The 11,852-nt window shown below is 38.9% G+C and overlaps 1 protein-coding gene across 3 annotated transcripts in view; it reads left to right on the forward strand.

Moving 5' to 3' along the window:
• The first annotated feature begins 9,112 nt into the window (after window positions 1-9,112).
• LRRC20 (leucine rich repeat containing 20) overlaps window positions 9,113-11,852 on the forward strand; it is a 629,937-nt gene continuing 627,197 nt past the window's right edge. Inside the window, exon 1 of one of the 3 annotated variants that reach the window (XM_063433587.1) lies at window positions 9,113-9,170. The gene's annotated coding sequence lies outside the window, so the exon portion shown is untranslated. The other 2 variants (XM_063433584.1, XM_063433588.1) reach the window with 2 other exon arrangements.

Here is an 11,852-nt window from a genome sequence, read left to right on the forward strand (position 1 = left end):
CATCCAGAGTGAGGTCTGGGACGCACGCCAACCTCACGAACAGCCGGCAGAGAGTGTAACAAACTATCCACATCCATCCTGATCGGTCCTCACTACGAAAACGGAACAACTTACACAGATGTGCTGGTAACAATCTTGCATAACGTCCCTGACTTATATTTATTTATTTTTATGCAGTTTTATATTTTTATATTCTACCACTTTGAATGCCCTGACATAGGCGCTTTTTCTAATAAATTTTGAATCATTTTTAAACTTCATTTGGAATTCATTGGACTTTATTGATTTTTATCCATTTTTATGAAATACAGTTATTCCAACTATATTTTCACCTTATAAGTAATATATCTCTGTACTTCAAAGTACACCATTTGGTATATACTCTGTTCACTTAATGATCACAGATTTAAAGACACACACACCATATATTTTTGTGTCATTACGTATCAGTATTATACTGATTTATTACATCACAGGAAACAGTTCCCTACACTTGAAAGCGATTTTAATTTCTCGTTTGCTAAAAGTATAGTATTTGGCGTGCACCTAATCTCATTCTGTTTGAAACAGATTTAAAAGGTATACACACCATATATACAAATTTTATGTTTTCATCCTGAATTTTAACAAAGCCTTTTTTAAGTGAACCAGCTCCTGGATCCACTACACGGGACTTACAGTGTTAATCACAATACTTCACATTTTAGACAGTTTTTTGGTGAAATTTCTGCCTATATCCAGTTTTGAGCTCTTCACTTCAAGTCAGACTCCCTCATCCCTGTGTGTTGCACTAGGCATACCAGACCAATCTGATAAACTTTGCCTTAATTATCCCAAATACATTGAATATATCATATATAGTAGAGATACATGATGTATTTAATCATTCAGTCCAGCTGTGACCGCCAACCAGCATAGTATTGCTTTCCATGGCGGCTGGTGAGATCCCCACTAAATTGGGTACCGTGTTTCCCCGAAAATAAGACCTACCCCGAAAATAAGCCCTAGCTGAATTTTCGGGGTGGGCTGCAATATAAGCCCTACCCCGAAATAAGACCTAGGCATTTTACCTTTGCGGCCCGGCGGGACTTCCTTCTTCTATGAGGAGGAGGGGGAGGAGTGTTGCGGGCCGCGGCATCGCGCAGCGTGATGACGACGTGCGCAGCGCCGTCAGTCTGCCTTCACGGATCTTCATTCCCGGGCGGTGAGGCACCCAGTGGTCGGACTCTTTGAACTGTGAGTAGATATTTTATGTCTGGGACTTAATTAATTAAAGGGGGGGTGAATTAATTAAAGGGGGGGGTGAATTAATTAAAGGGGGGTGAATTAATTAAAGGGGGGGTGGTGAATTAATTAAAGGGGGGGGGTGAATTAATTAAAGGGGGGTGAATTAATTAAAGGGGGGGTGGTGAATTAATTAAAGGGGGGGGTGAATTAATTAAAGGGGGGGTGGTGAATTAATTAAAGGGGGGTGGTGAATTAATTAAAGGGGGGGTGGTGAATTAATTAAAGGGGGGTGGATTAATTAAAGGGGGGGTGGATTAATTAAAGGGGGGGTGGATTAATTAAAGGGGGGGTTCAATGTACATACCGGTACCGTAAATAAATAAGCCCTACCCTGAAAATAAGCCCTAGTGGGTTTTTTGTGACTAAAATTAATATAAGACCCGGTCTTATTTTCGGAGAAACACGGTAGCACTCCACTTTCATGAATTACATTCCCCATGAAACTTACTCAGTTTAAAAGATTCTTAAAAGTAGTTAAAATTATCCCTCCAGTAAAAGGGACATGTTACCTTTTTTCCCTCTTCAACTTAGTAGATTAAACCCCCAAATAAAATATATATGTATTTGTTGTGTAGGTTTTCTTTCGGGGGTGGAGGGGGAGATGTTATAGCAGACTGCAAGACTGATAAACTGCCTGGTGATACAATGTATCAGTAGTAAATAGGTTTTGAGGAGGAGAAAATCTAGCTGTGCCTTTGAGGGCACCTGTCTAGTGTGAGAAAATCTAGCTAGCTAACTGCATTGGTCTGAAACCCCTGTAATATCAGGTGAGCGTATTCAGGCTGACTGTGCCTTCGAGGGCACCTATCTGTAAGTCAGTAACTAGCTAGCTGTCTGCCTCCAAAAGAGATCCACTTTCCTTAAAGTTTAACCCCTTAAGGACCAAACTTCTGGAATAAAAGGGAATCATGACATGTCACACATGTCATGTGTCCTTAAGGGGTTAAGCAAGGTGCAGCAAATCCCAAGTGCTGGAAACTCGAGGAGATAATACTCAAGTTTGTCAAGGTGGTGAGAACGGTCAGTGTGATGGAGTAAACCCAAAGGGCCATTTGAAAGGACACAACGTCCCAAGCGCGCAGCCCCCGATCTGCCTACCCTCATCCTGCTGTTAGATGGGAATCCCTGCATACAGAGTGAAGGAGATGCTGCTCCATCCTGCTGCTACATAGGAATCCCTGCATACAGAGTGAAGGAGATGCTGCTCCATCCTGCTGCTCCATAGGAATCCCTGCATACAGAGTGAAGGAGATGCTGCTCCATCCTGCTGCTACATAGGAATCCCTGCATACAGAGTGAAGGAGATGCTGCTCCATCCTGCTGCTACATAGGAATCCCTGCATACAGAGTGAAGGAGATGCTGCTCCATCCTGCTGCTCCATAGGAATCCCTGCATACAGAGTAAAGGAGATGCTGCTCCATCCTGCTGCTACATAGGAATCCCTGCATATAGAGTGAATGAGATGCTGCTCAATCCTGCTGCTACATGAGAATCCCTACATGCAAAGTGAAGGAGATCCATCCTTGTTTCTACTCTCAGGAGAATCAATGCCGTATGACTGTCCACCAGGAGGCAGCCTTATACTTTTGGGTGAGATCCAACCTAGAATTTATTACAGAGTGTCTGTTTGATTTTTCATCACCACCATACATTCAGGATTGGGACAGATCATTGACACTTTATAAACTTCATAAACTTTAGAATTACTGACATCTGTGTGCCCTCCATTTTTTTAAAGTTATTTGCTTTGTGCATAGAAATTGCAGGCAGTATTGTATATATATTTGTTTGTACTTTAGTGTATTGAGTTATATATTTATGGTGATTTGGCACTAAGCACTTTAAGTAATGTTTTGCATTTTATATATGGCGGACTAGTTACGTGAATTGAGATGTATTTGCTTTATATAGGAGATATTAGCCCTCTTACCAATACATCTATATTGTGTCAATAAACTACCCTTTTTCTATTTTGCTTTAAAATTGAGTGTGGTATCATTTTGGTATCTTCTATACTCAGATTGTACACTCATCCCTGCTTCTAGCCTAGATGTGACTGACCCCTTGAGCACACAACTCCTGTTTTGTTTTCCCCTCACAACTATTGCCCACACTCACGCTATGTTTAATGTTTATTATAAAACCCTTGGTTCATGTGTTAACCCCTTAAGGACGGCAGGCGTGCTATGCCGTCCTTAAGGAACCGGCTCTAAACGCCGGGGGGTGGCATAGCACGTCCCCGCTGTCCTATGTACTTACCCGGTCGCTGGCGATCGCGGTATGAGAACATACCTGGGAGCCCAGGGAGTCCCCCTCCATCCTCTTCGGCCCCCCCGGCCATGTGATCGCGAGGTCCTTGCGATCACATGGACGGCATAGCCGTCCAAGGCATTGCCAGCAGGGGGAGTGCCTGTAATGACAGATACTCCCCCTGCTGTCTGTGAAAAAATAAACGTTTAAAACAGTGTAACATTAAATATATATACACACACACACACACACACACTCTAAGTGTATTTTAAATATATATTAATATCAAACTACACGTACAATGATATTGAATATATAATTATTATAAAATATAAATGTAAATACGTTAAATAAAAATAAATGTGTAATTTCGTTCGAACTGTATTTTAAAATTAATATCAAAATACACGTAGAACGAAATATATATCTATATACCACTAATAGAGATATATATAAAAATTATATACACACACACACACTTCTATATAATAATTCTACGTATATATTTATTTATGTAATAATTTTACATAATTAGGTCATTTTATTAATTACAATTTGAGGGACTTGCCTGACAACCCAGACCGAAAGTCCAGGGAATTTAATTTGCTAGCACTATATTTAACCCTGTAAAGTTCCTCTGTACATAGAGGGTACTGTTTTACTCGGAAGATTTCGCTGAACACAAATATTAGTGTTTCAAAACAGTAAAATGTATTACAACGATGATATCGGCAGTGAAAGTGCAATTTTTTGCATTTTTCACACACAAATGACACACGGACTATATAATTGTTGTGATACGTTTTACTATTTTGAAACACTAAAATTTGTGTTCAGCGATGTCTCCTGAGTATAACAGTACCCCTCATGTACAGGTTTTATGGTGTTTTCAAAAGTTACAGAGTCAAATATAAAGCTTGGGTTTCAGTTTTTTCACATTGAAATTCGCCAGGTTGGTTACGTTGCCTTTGAGACCGTATGGTAGCGCAGGAATGAGAATTACCCCCATGATGGCATACCATTTGCAAAAGTAGACAACCCAAGGTATTGCAAATGGGGTATGTCCAGTCATTTTTAGTAGCCACTTGGTCACAAACACTGGCCAAAATTGGCGTTCAAATTAGTTTTTTGCATTTTTCACATACCAACAAATATTACCACTAACTTTGGCCAGTGTTTGTGACTAAGTGGCTACTAAAAAAGACTGGACATACCCCATTTGCAATACCTTGGGTTGTCTACTTTTGCAAATGGTATGCCATCATGGGGATAATTCTCATTCATAGGCAACGTAACCAATCTGGCGAATTTCAATGTGAAAAAACTGAAAAATGTAACATGCGATATTTGACCATGTAACTTCACAAAACACCATAAAACCTGTACATAGGGGGGTACTGTTTTACATGTGAGACATCGCTGAATACAAATATGTGTATTTTATTGCAGTAAACGCAAACAGTATTATGACATTCACGTAGAACTAAACATTTTTTTTATTAATTCTTATTTTCTCCCATTTTTTTTTTATATTTTATTCATATTAAAAGGGACACTATAGTCACCTGAATAACTTTAGCTTAATGAATCAGTTTTGGTGTATAGAACATGCCCCTGCAGCCTCACTCCTCAATCCTCTGCCATTTAGGAGTTAAATCCCTTTGTTTATGAACCCTAGTCACACCTCCCTGCATGTGACTTGCACAGCCTTCCATAAACACTTCCTGTAAAGAGAGCCCTGTTTAGGCTTTCTTTATTGCAAGTTCTGTTTAATTAAGATTTTCTTATCCCCTGCTATGTTAATAGCTTGCTAGACCCTGCAAGAGCCTACTGTATGTGATTAAAGTTCAATTTAGAGATTGAGATACAATTATTTAAGGTAAATTACATCTGTTTGAAAGTTAAACCAGTTTTTTTTTCCCATGCAGGCTCTGTCAATCATAGCCAGGGGAGGTGTGGCTAGGGCTGCATAAACAGAAACAAAGTGATTTAACTCCTAAATGACAGTGAATTGAGCAGTGAAATTGCAGGGGAATGATCTATACACTAAAACTGCTTTATTTAGCTAAAGTAATTTAGGTGACTATAGTGTTCCTTTAACCCCTTAAGGACACATGACATGTGTGACATGTCATGATTCCCTTTTATTCCAGAAGTTTGGTCCTTAAGGGGTTAAATTATGTTTTATACCTAAATATTTGATGTTAAATGAAAGCCCTGTTTCCCCTGAATAAAAATGATATATAATAGGTGTGGGTGCACATAATGTGAAAGAGGCGAATTACGCCTGAACAGACATAGCGCAAATTCAAGGTTTTGTTTTAAAAACAACGTGTACATTTGTCTCAGTCCTTAAGGGGTTAAACTACCTGAAAAGTAATGTTTTAATGCCTGTAGTCACAAATGCCCATATCACTCACGATGTCTCCAATGATAACTATTAAGCGACCCACTACTGTCTACATAACCCGTCTTCTGTATTATCTACACCTGTGGAATTGATTTGTTTATTTATTTTTGTTACCAAAAATGTGCAAGTATCTCATGCCATGGCGGTGTATTTTCCTGTAAGTTAATGCAATGCTTGTTGTTAGGCCACAAGCCTGTTTGTTCCTCTTTGCACAATAAAAATAAAGAATAAAAAAAAAAAATCCACAAAGCTTACCCAACAATCATGAAATTAAAGCCCAAGTTTATAATAGTGCAGATTCCTATTGAAATCGGCCCTTATACAAGCTGTCGCAAATATGACAAAACACCAAACATATTAAGAACGTTATTAAGCTGAAGTGCTTCATGTGTCTGGAATGTTCCTTTTATCACAAGTCATAAGTTACTCACTGAAAGGAACACACTAATGACAGAATTCCAAACATGTATTTCTACTGTTACAGGTACTGCTTAGGTTTTTACATGTATAAATAGATAAAGTAGTTTTACGTACCTTTTCTGACTTCCTCCCTGGCTGAAATTATCATTAAAGGGACACTATAGTCACCAAAACAACTTTAGCTTAATAAAGCAGTTTTGGTGTATAGATCATACCCCTGCAGTCTCACTGCTTAATTCTCAGCCAATTAGGAGTTAAATCACTTTATTTATGCACCGTAGTCACACCTCCCTGCATGTGACTTGCACAGCCTTCCTAAACACATCCTGTAAAGAGTCAGCTAATGTGTATCCTTCATTTATTTTTCATAGATTTTCTTATCCCCTGCTATGTTAATAGTTTGATAGACCTTGCTAGAGCCTCCTGTATGTGATTAAAGTTCAATTTACAGAGCAGGAGATAAAATTGTTTAACCCCTTAAGTACACATGACATGTTATGATTCCCTTTTATTCCAGAATTTTGGTCCTTAAGGGTTTAAGGTAAATTACATCTGATTGAAAGTGAAACCAGGTTTTTTTTTTCCATGCAGCCTGTGTCAATCAGAGCCAGGGGAAGTGTGACAAGTGCTGCATAAACAGAAACAAAGTGATTTAACTCCTAAATGGCAGTGAATTGAACATTGTAACCTGAGAGGCATGATATATACACTAAAACTGCTTCATTAAGCTAAAGTTATTTAGGTGACTATAGTGTCCCTTTAATTATGATCTGAACCAATGCTGCTTCTAATAGAAACATTGCAGGTCTATTCTGCATTTGTGTTGATCTGTTTCTCTTTATTGAGATGCATTACATCAATGACTGAATATACAGAACATCAGTCTTGCAAAGATTGTAAGATCATAATAGGAACCGCCTCTAATGGCTGTCTGTGTCGCTGACAGCCATTAGAGATGCATTCTTAGCAACACATTTAAACACTGCCTTTTCACAGAAATACACTGATCTGTGGGACTGCAAGGATAGTTCCTTTCTGTATTAACCTGTAGTGGTTCTGGTATTTAGAACTTCTTCAAAAGGATACTCAAAACACCAAAACAAATTTAGCTCAATTAAGCGGCTTTAGCGTACAGATCATGCCTCAATTCTCTGCCATTAAGGAGTAAAATCCCTTCTGTTTCTGCAGCCCTAACCACATCTCACCTGGTTGTGACAGGCCTACATGATAAAAAAAAAAAATATATATATTATGTTCAATCAGGTGCGACAGCACAGTGTGTATACTTTAGAAGTTTTTACCTCTTGCTCTGCTAATTGAACTTTAAAATCACCCACATGTGGATCCTGCAGACTCTAGTACGCAATTAACAGAACTGTTAAACAGACTGTGCAATAAAGAACATTAAAACATTAGATCTCTCTTTAAAGACGTGTAGGGATACTGTGTAGGCCATATGCAGGGAGGTGTGACTAAGACTGCATTAACAAAGTGATTTAAATGACCACTCCACACACACACACCATGCTGAAGTGTTCATGGGTAAGAAGTATCCCAATAAAAGGCATTTTAGAAATTGGCACTTTGATTACTAAATAATGAAACACCCGCTGGATGTCAAATAGCTTGGACCGTTTGCCTCCTGCTTCTGTTGGCTGCCGGCGCATCCTATTTGAGCGCGCCTGACTCTCCCCACCTACCTCTACCCAGACATCAGATCAGAACAGGTCTCTTTCGGTACAGGGTGCAGTGTATGTGCGCACAGATAGCTTCAGAGGCTTCTCAATGCAAGTCTCTCCTAGGGAAAAAGGGGAAGGCTTGCAATAGCTGCATCTTTTGCAAGCTCTTTTAAGATATACCCTAATAAATACATGCATAAAAGAATAATGTATTCATTGGGGGAATGTCTACAACATAGTGATTTATGGGACTGATCCTTTAACTCCTAAATGGTAGAGAATTGAGCAGTACAAGCAAGACTGCTGGGGACATGAGCTAAAAAACAAAAAACACCACTATTAAGCAAAGGTTGTTCATGCTTATCGTGTCCCTTAAACATCACCCCTTCCCATGTCCCATGTGGTGGGATTGTAAAATTCCTATATTCACTATACATACACCACTACACTTATACACACAGAAACCCTGTAATAATAATAATAATAATAAAACCAGAACAATGCAAAGAACTGCATGCATTCACTTGTACTGCTGACAAGTAGAACCTGCATTCTATACCCCATGGAAACATGACTGTACACTGAGTGGGCAGTACATGAAAAGAGAAGTTAGCAGAATTCATGGAATAATAGGGAGAAATCAACTAATCAAAATTCCATTAATTAAATTTCTCCAACACTTTTTATTTGATGTCCATCCGTGGTCTCTATCAAATAACCCCCACACATGTTCACCCAGAACTTCATTTACAGAAAGACATTGACCTCCAAAAGCCACACAGCAGACCCCCTCCTCAAAACGAGCATCTGACATAAAACATGAGAATCACAGCCGATATCACATCAGGCAGTGCGGAGATCTTAATTTACATCTACCTAACAGAGCACAGCTTAAAATACAGCAAACCCTGATATACAGGATCCTCTACAGCTCCGGAAAAATCCAGGAAGGCTTCACCACCCCCAGGCACCAGTTCCTAGGCCTCAGTGTTGTTGTTCCCAATATGGTCCGCATCGTGAGTGGCCAGCTCTGATTGGCCAGGGGGAGCGGCCTCCAGAGCGGCAGCTGTTCCTGCTTATTACTGCTTGCTGAGGATTGAAGCCAAGTGGGTGTGATCTACCGGTAAGGAGACCTCCAGCTACAGCCATGTGTTCCACTAATGTCCATTTATTTCATTGACAGCAAGTTGCCTTCCTGCATTGTGATCAAATAAATCAGTAGTGAGGTTATAGATATATATATTGCACTTGACTGTGTGTGTGTGTGTAATTGATTAATTGAATAGCATTTGCATGCAGTGTGTGTAGGCTGGCTTGGTAATGAGCAAAGTTGAGGAATATGTCCCATTGTTCATTTCAGATTTGTAATTTAATAGTAAAATAACAAAACACATTTTGTTTGACTCTAAATCTATTTGATTTTGGATATTTGCGTGTTGACCAACAGTAGTTTGTGCTGTGCGAATATATATATTTATACTTTCTTGCACGTTTGGGGGTTTATTCACTAAACATTAACTTTTAGTAAATTGAAAAGGGGAATTTAAAAATTCAGACTATAATATCCAAAATGTGACTAGATAAATTGGATACTTTTTTTGTTTCTTTCTGAATCAGTGTCTTCATTTGTAAAAGTCAAGTTGTAGTTGACTGCAGTCCTGCTACAATTATTTACTAAACAATAAATTGTAACAAATGATGATACAAACTCCAAAATGTAGGATACAATAGTCAAACTGTTTCTATGTTGACCTAAATTATGCATTTGAGAGAGTATTTATTAATTAAAAATGTTTTGATTTTCACAACTTTGAAGCCCATGAACATTTTAATTGTACTTACTGAATTAATTTTTATAGGCGTTGTTTATTAGACACAAACTGGTTCCTCAACTTGGGACAACAGTTGACTTTCCGGATATATTGATAGTGATAACGCACTTATTTCTCACACAAAGCTGCATCTGAGACATTTTATGCTAAGTCTGAGTTGATATTCAGTGATGAATGTTTTCTTCTTTAGGCTGATGAAAGCCTATAAAGCACGTCAGGCTATTTTGTATCAAGGAACGCAGGTTCTAATCTCAGGCAAAGTTCCAAATGTTAAAAGAGAGTTATTCACTAAAGTGAGAATTGTCTGGAATTGAAGCCCAAAATAGACGCACTGAAAAAATTCTCCAAGTCAGCAATGCTTCTAGTTAGTCTATTTTGACGTTAATTTTAAAATGTAATTCTCATTCCGACAATTCTCGCCTTAGTACGTAGGTGACAATAATGATTATGCCTTCTGTTGTCATTTCCCCCTCATCAGAATAGCAACTGTATATACTTGCTCCATGTTCCCTAGTGAAGTCTTAAAATCCTAGATGTGCACAAGGAGTGTACTTGATGTGCCCATGTACTGTGGGCCAGTTTTACTTTTTGTACTCGGCTAAAGTCTGTACAGACACTCTGTATATTTTGTTTAACCCCTTAAGGACACATGACATGTGTGACATGTCATGATTCCCTTTTATTCCAGAAGATTGGTCCTTAAGGGGTTAAAGGACCACTATAGTGCCAGGAAAACACTAGTTTTCCTGGCACTATAGTGCCCTGAGGGTGCCCCCACCCTCAGGGTCCCACTCCCATGGCGCTGAGGGGGGGGGAGAAGGGTTTAATCCCTTACCTTTTTTCCAGCGCCGGGACTCTCCTCCCTCTTCTGACGTCCCTGGCTGCATGCGCGGCAAGAGCCAGTCTCATAGGAAAGCATTATCAATGCTTCCCTATGGACGCTGGTGTCTTCTCACTGTGAAAATCAATGAGACAGCCACTAGAGGCTGGATTAACCTATAGGTAAACATAGCAGTTTCTCTGAAACTGCTATGTTTACAGCAAAAAGGGTTAAACCTAGCTGGACCTGGCACCCAGACCACTTCATTAAGCTGGAGTGGTCTGGGTACCTATAGTGGTCCGTTAACTTTTTATGTTTATACAGAAACAAATCTGTATTATTTCTGTATGTATGTGGTTATCACTAGGTAAATGCGTGGTTTTCTTTTTCTATATTTTTTTAATTATAAAGTTCAGGTGGTAATTTTGCTGAAATTTTTCATTTGCAAGCATAAGCATACATTCAGGTTAACTCTAGGGTAAAATTCTAAAAGTAGAGCATTTGGCAGGAACATTCTACTGGTTCCTCTTTATACATAACCCCTATTGTATATAAATAATGAAATAAATCTAGTTAGTTCAGCCTGAGCATTTTAACTGTGGGGTATCATGAGTCATTCTGTATCTCAACCCTGCTGTCTCTGTCCCACTTTATACATTGTGAACGTTTTTTAAAACAGTGTATACAGATCCATTTATGCCCTCCCAATTTGCATTGTCTCCCCAATAACACTTGTGTTCATTTATTTGGGAGGTACAGCAGATGTTTCTGTGAAATGCAGTTCAAAAAACGATGACTAGAGTGCGTCTACCAGACACCTCTGCTATACCAACAAAACCCTGCTGCATTGGATGTTTAGGGATAGTTGGCACTGTGAAAAGTTTCCTAGAGAAGCATTGTTTGATCACTTACATGTTTGGGCAGTGCAAACTTATGCAACGTCTGGAACATTATTGCAGGTGTATCAATCTTAAATGTGAGCAACTCTATTATTTTGGATGTGTTGTTTTTGCATAATTTAATGCACTATCTCTACGCTCATGGGAAAATGTACACCCTCTATGAATTCTATAGGTTTACATATCAGGACATAACAGTAACATGATCTGTTCCTAAGCAGGTCTTTAAAAGTAGGCAAATGTAACCCTCACAT

Source organism: Pelobates fuscus, chromosome 10, assembly GCF_036172605.1.
Source record: "Pelobates fuscus isolate aPelFus1 chromosome 10, aPelFus1.pri, whole genome shotgun sequence".
Lineage (NCBI taxonomy): Eukaryota > Metazoa > Chordata > Amphibia > Anura > Pelobatidae > Pelobates > Pelobates fuscus.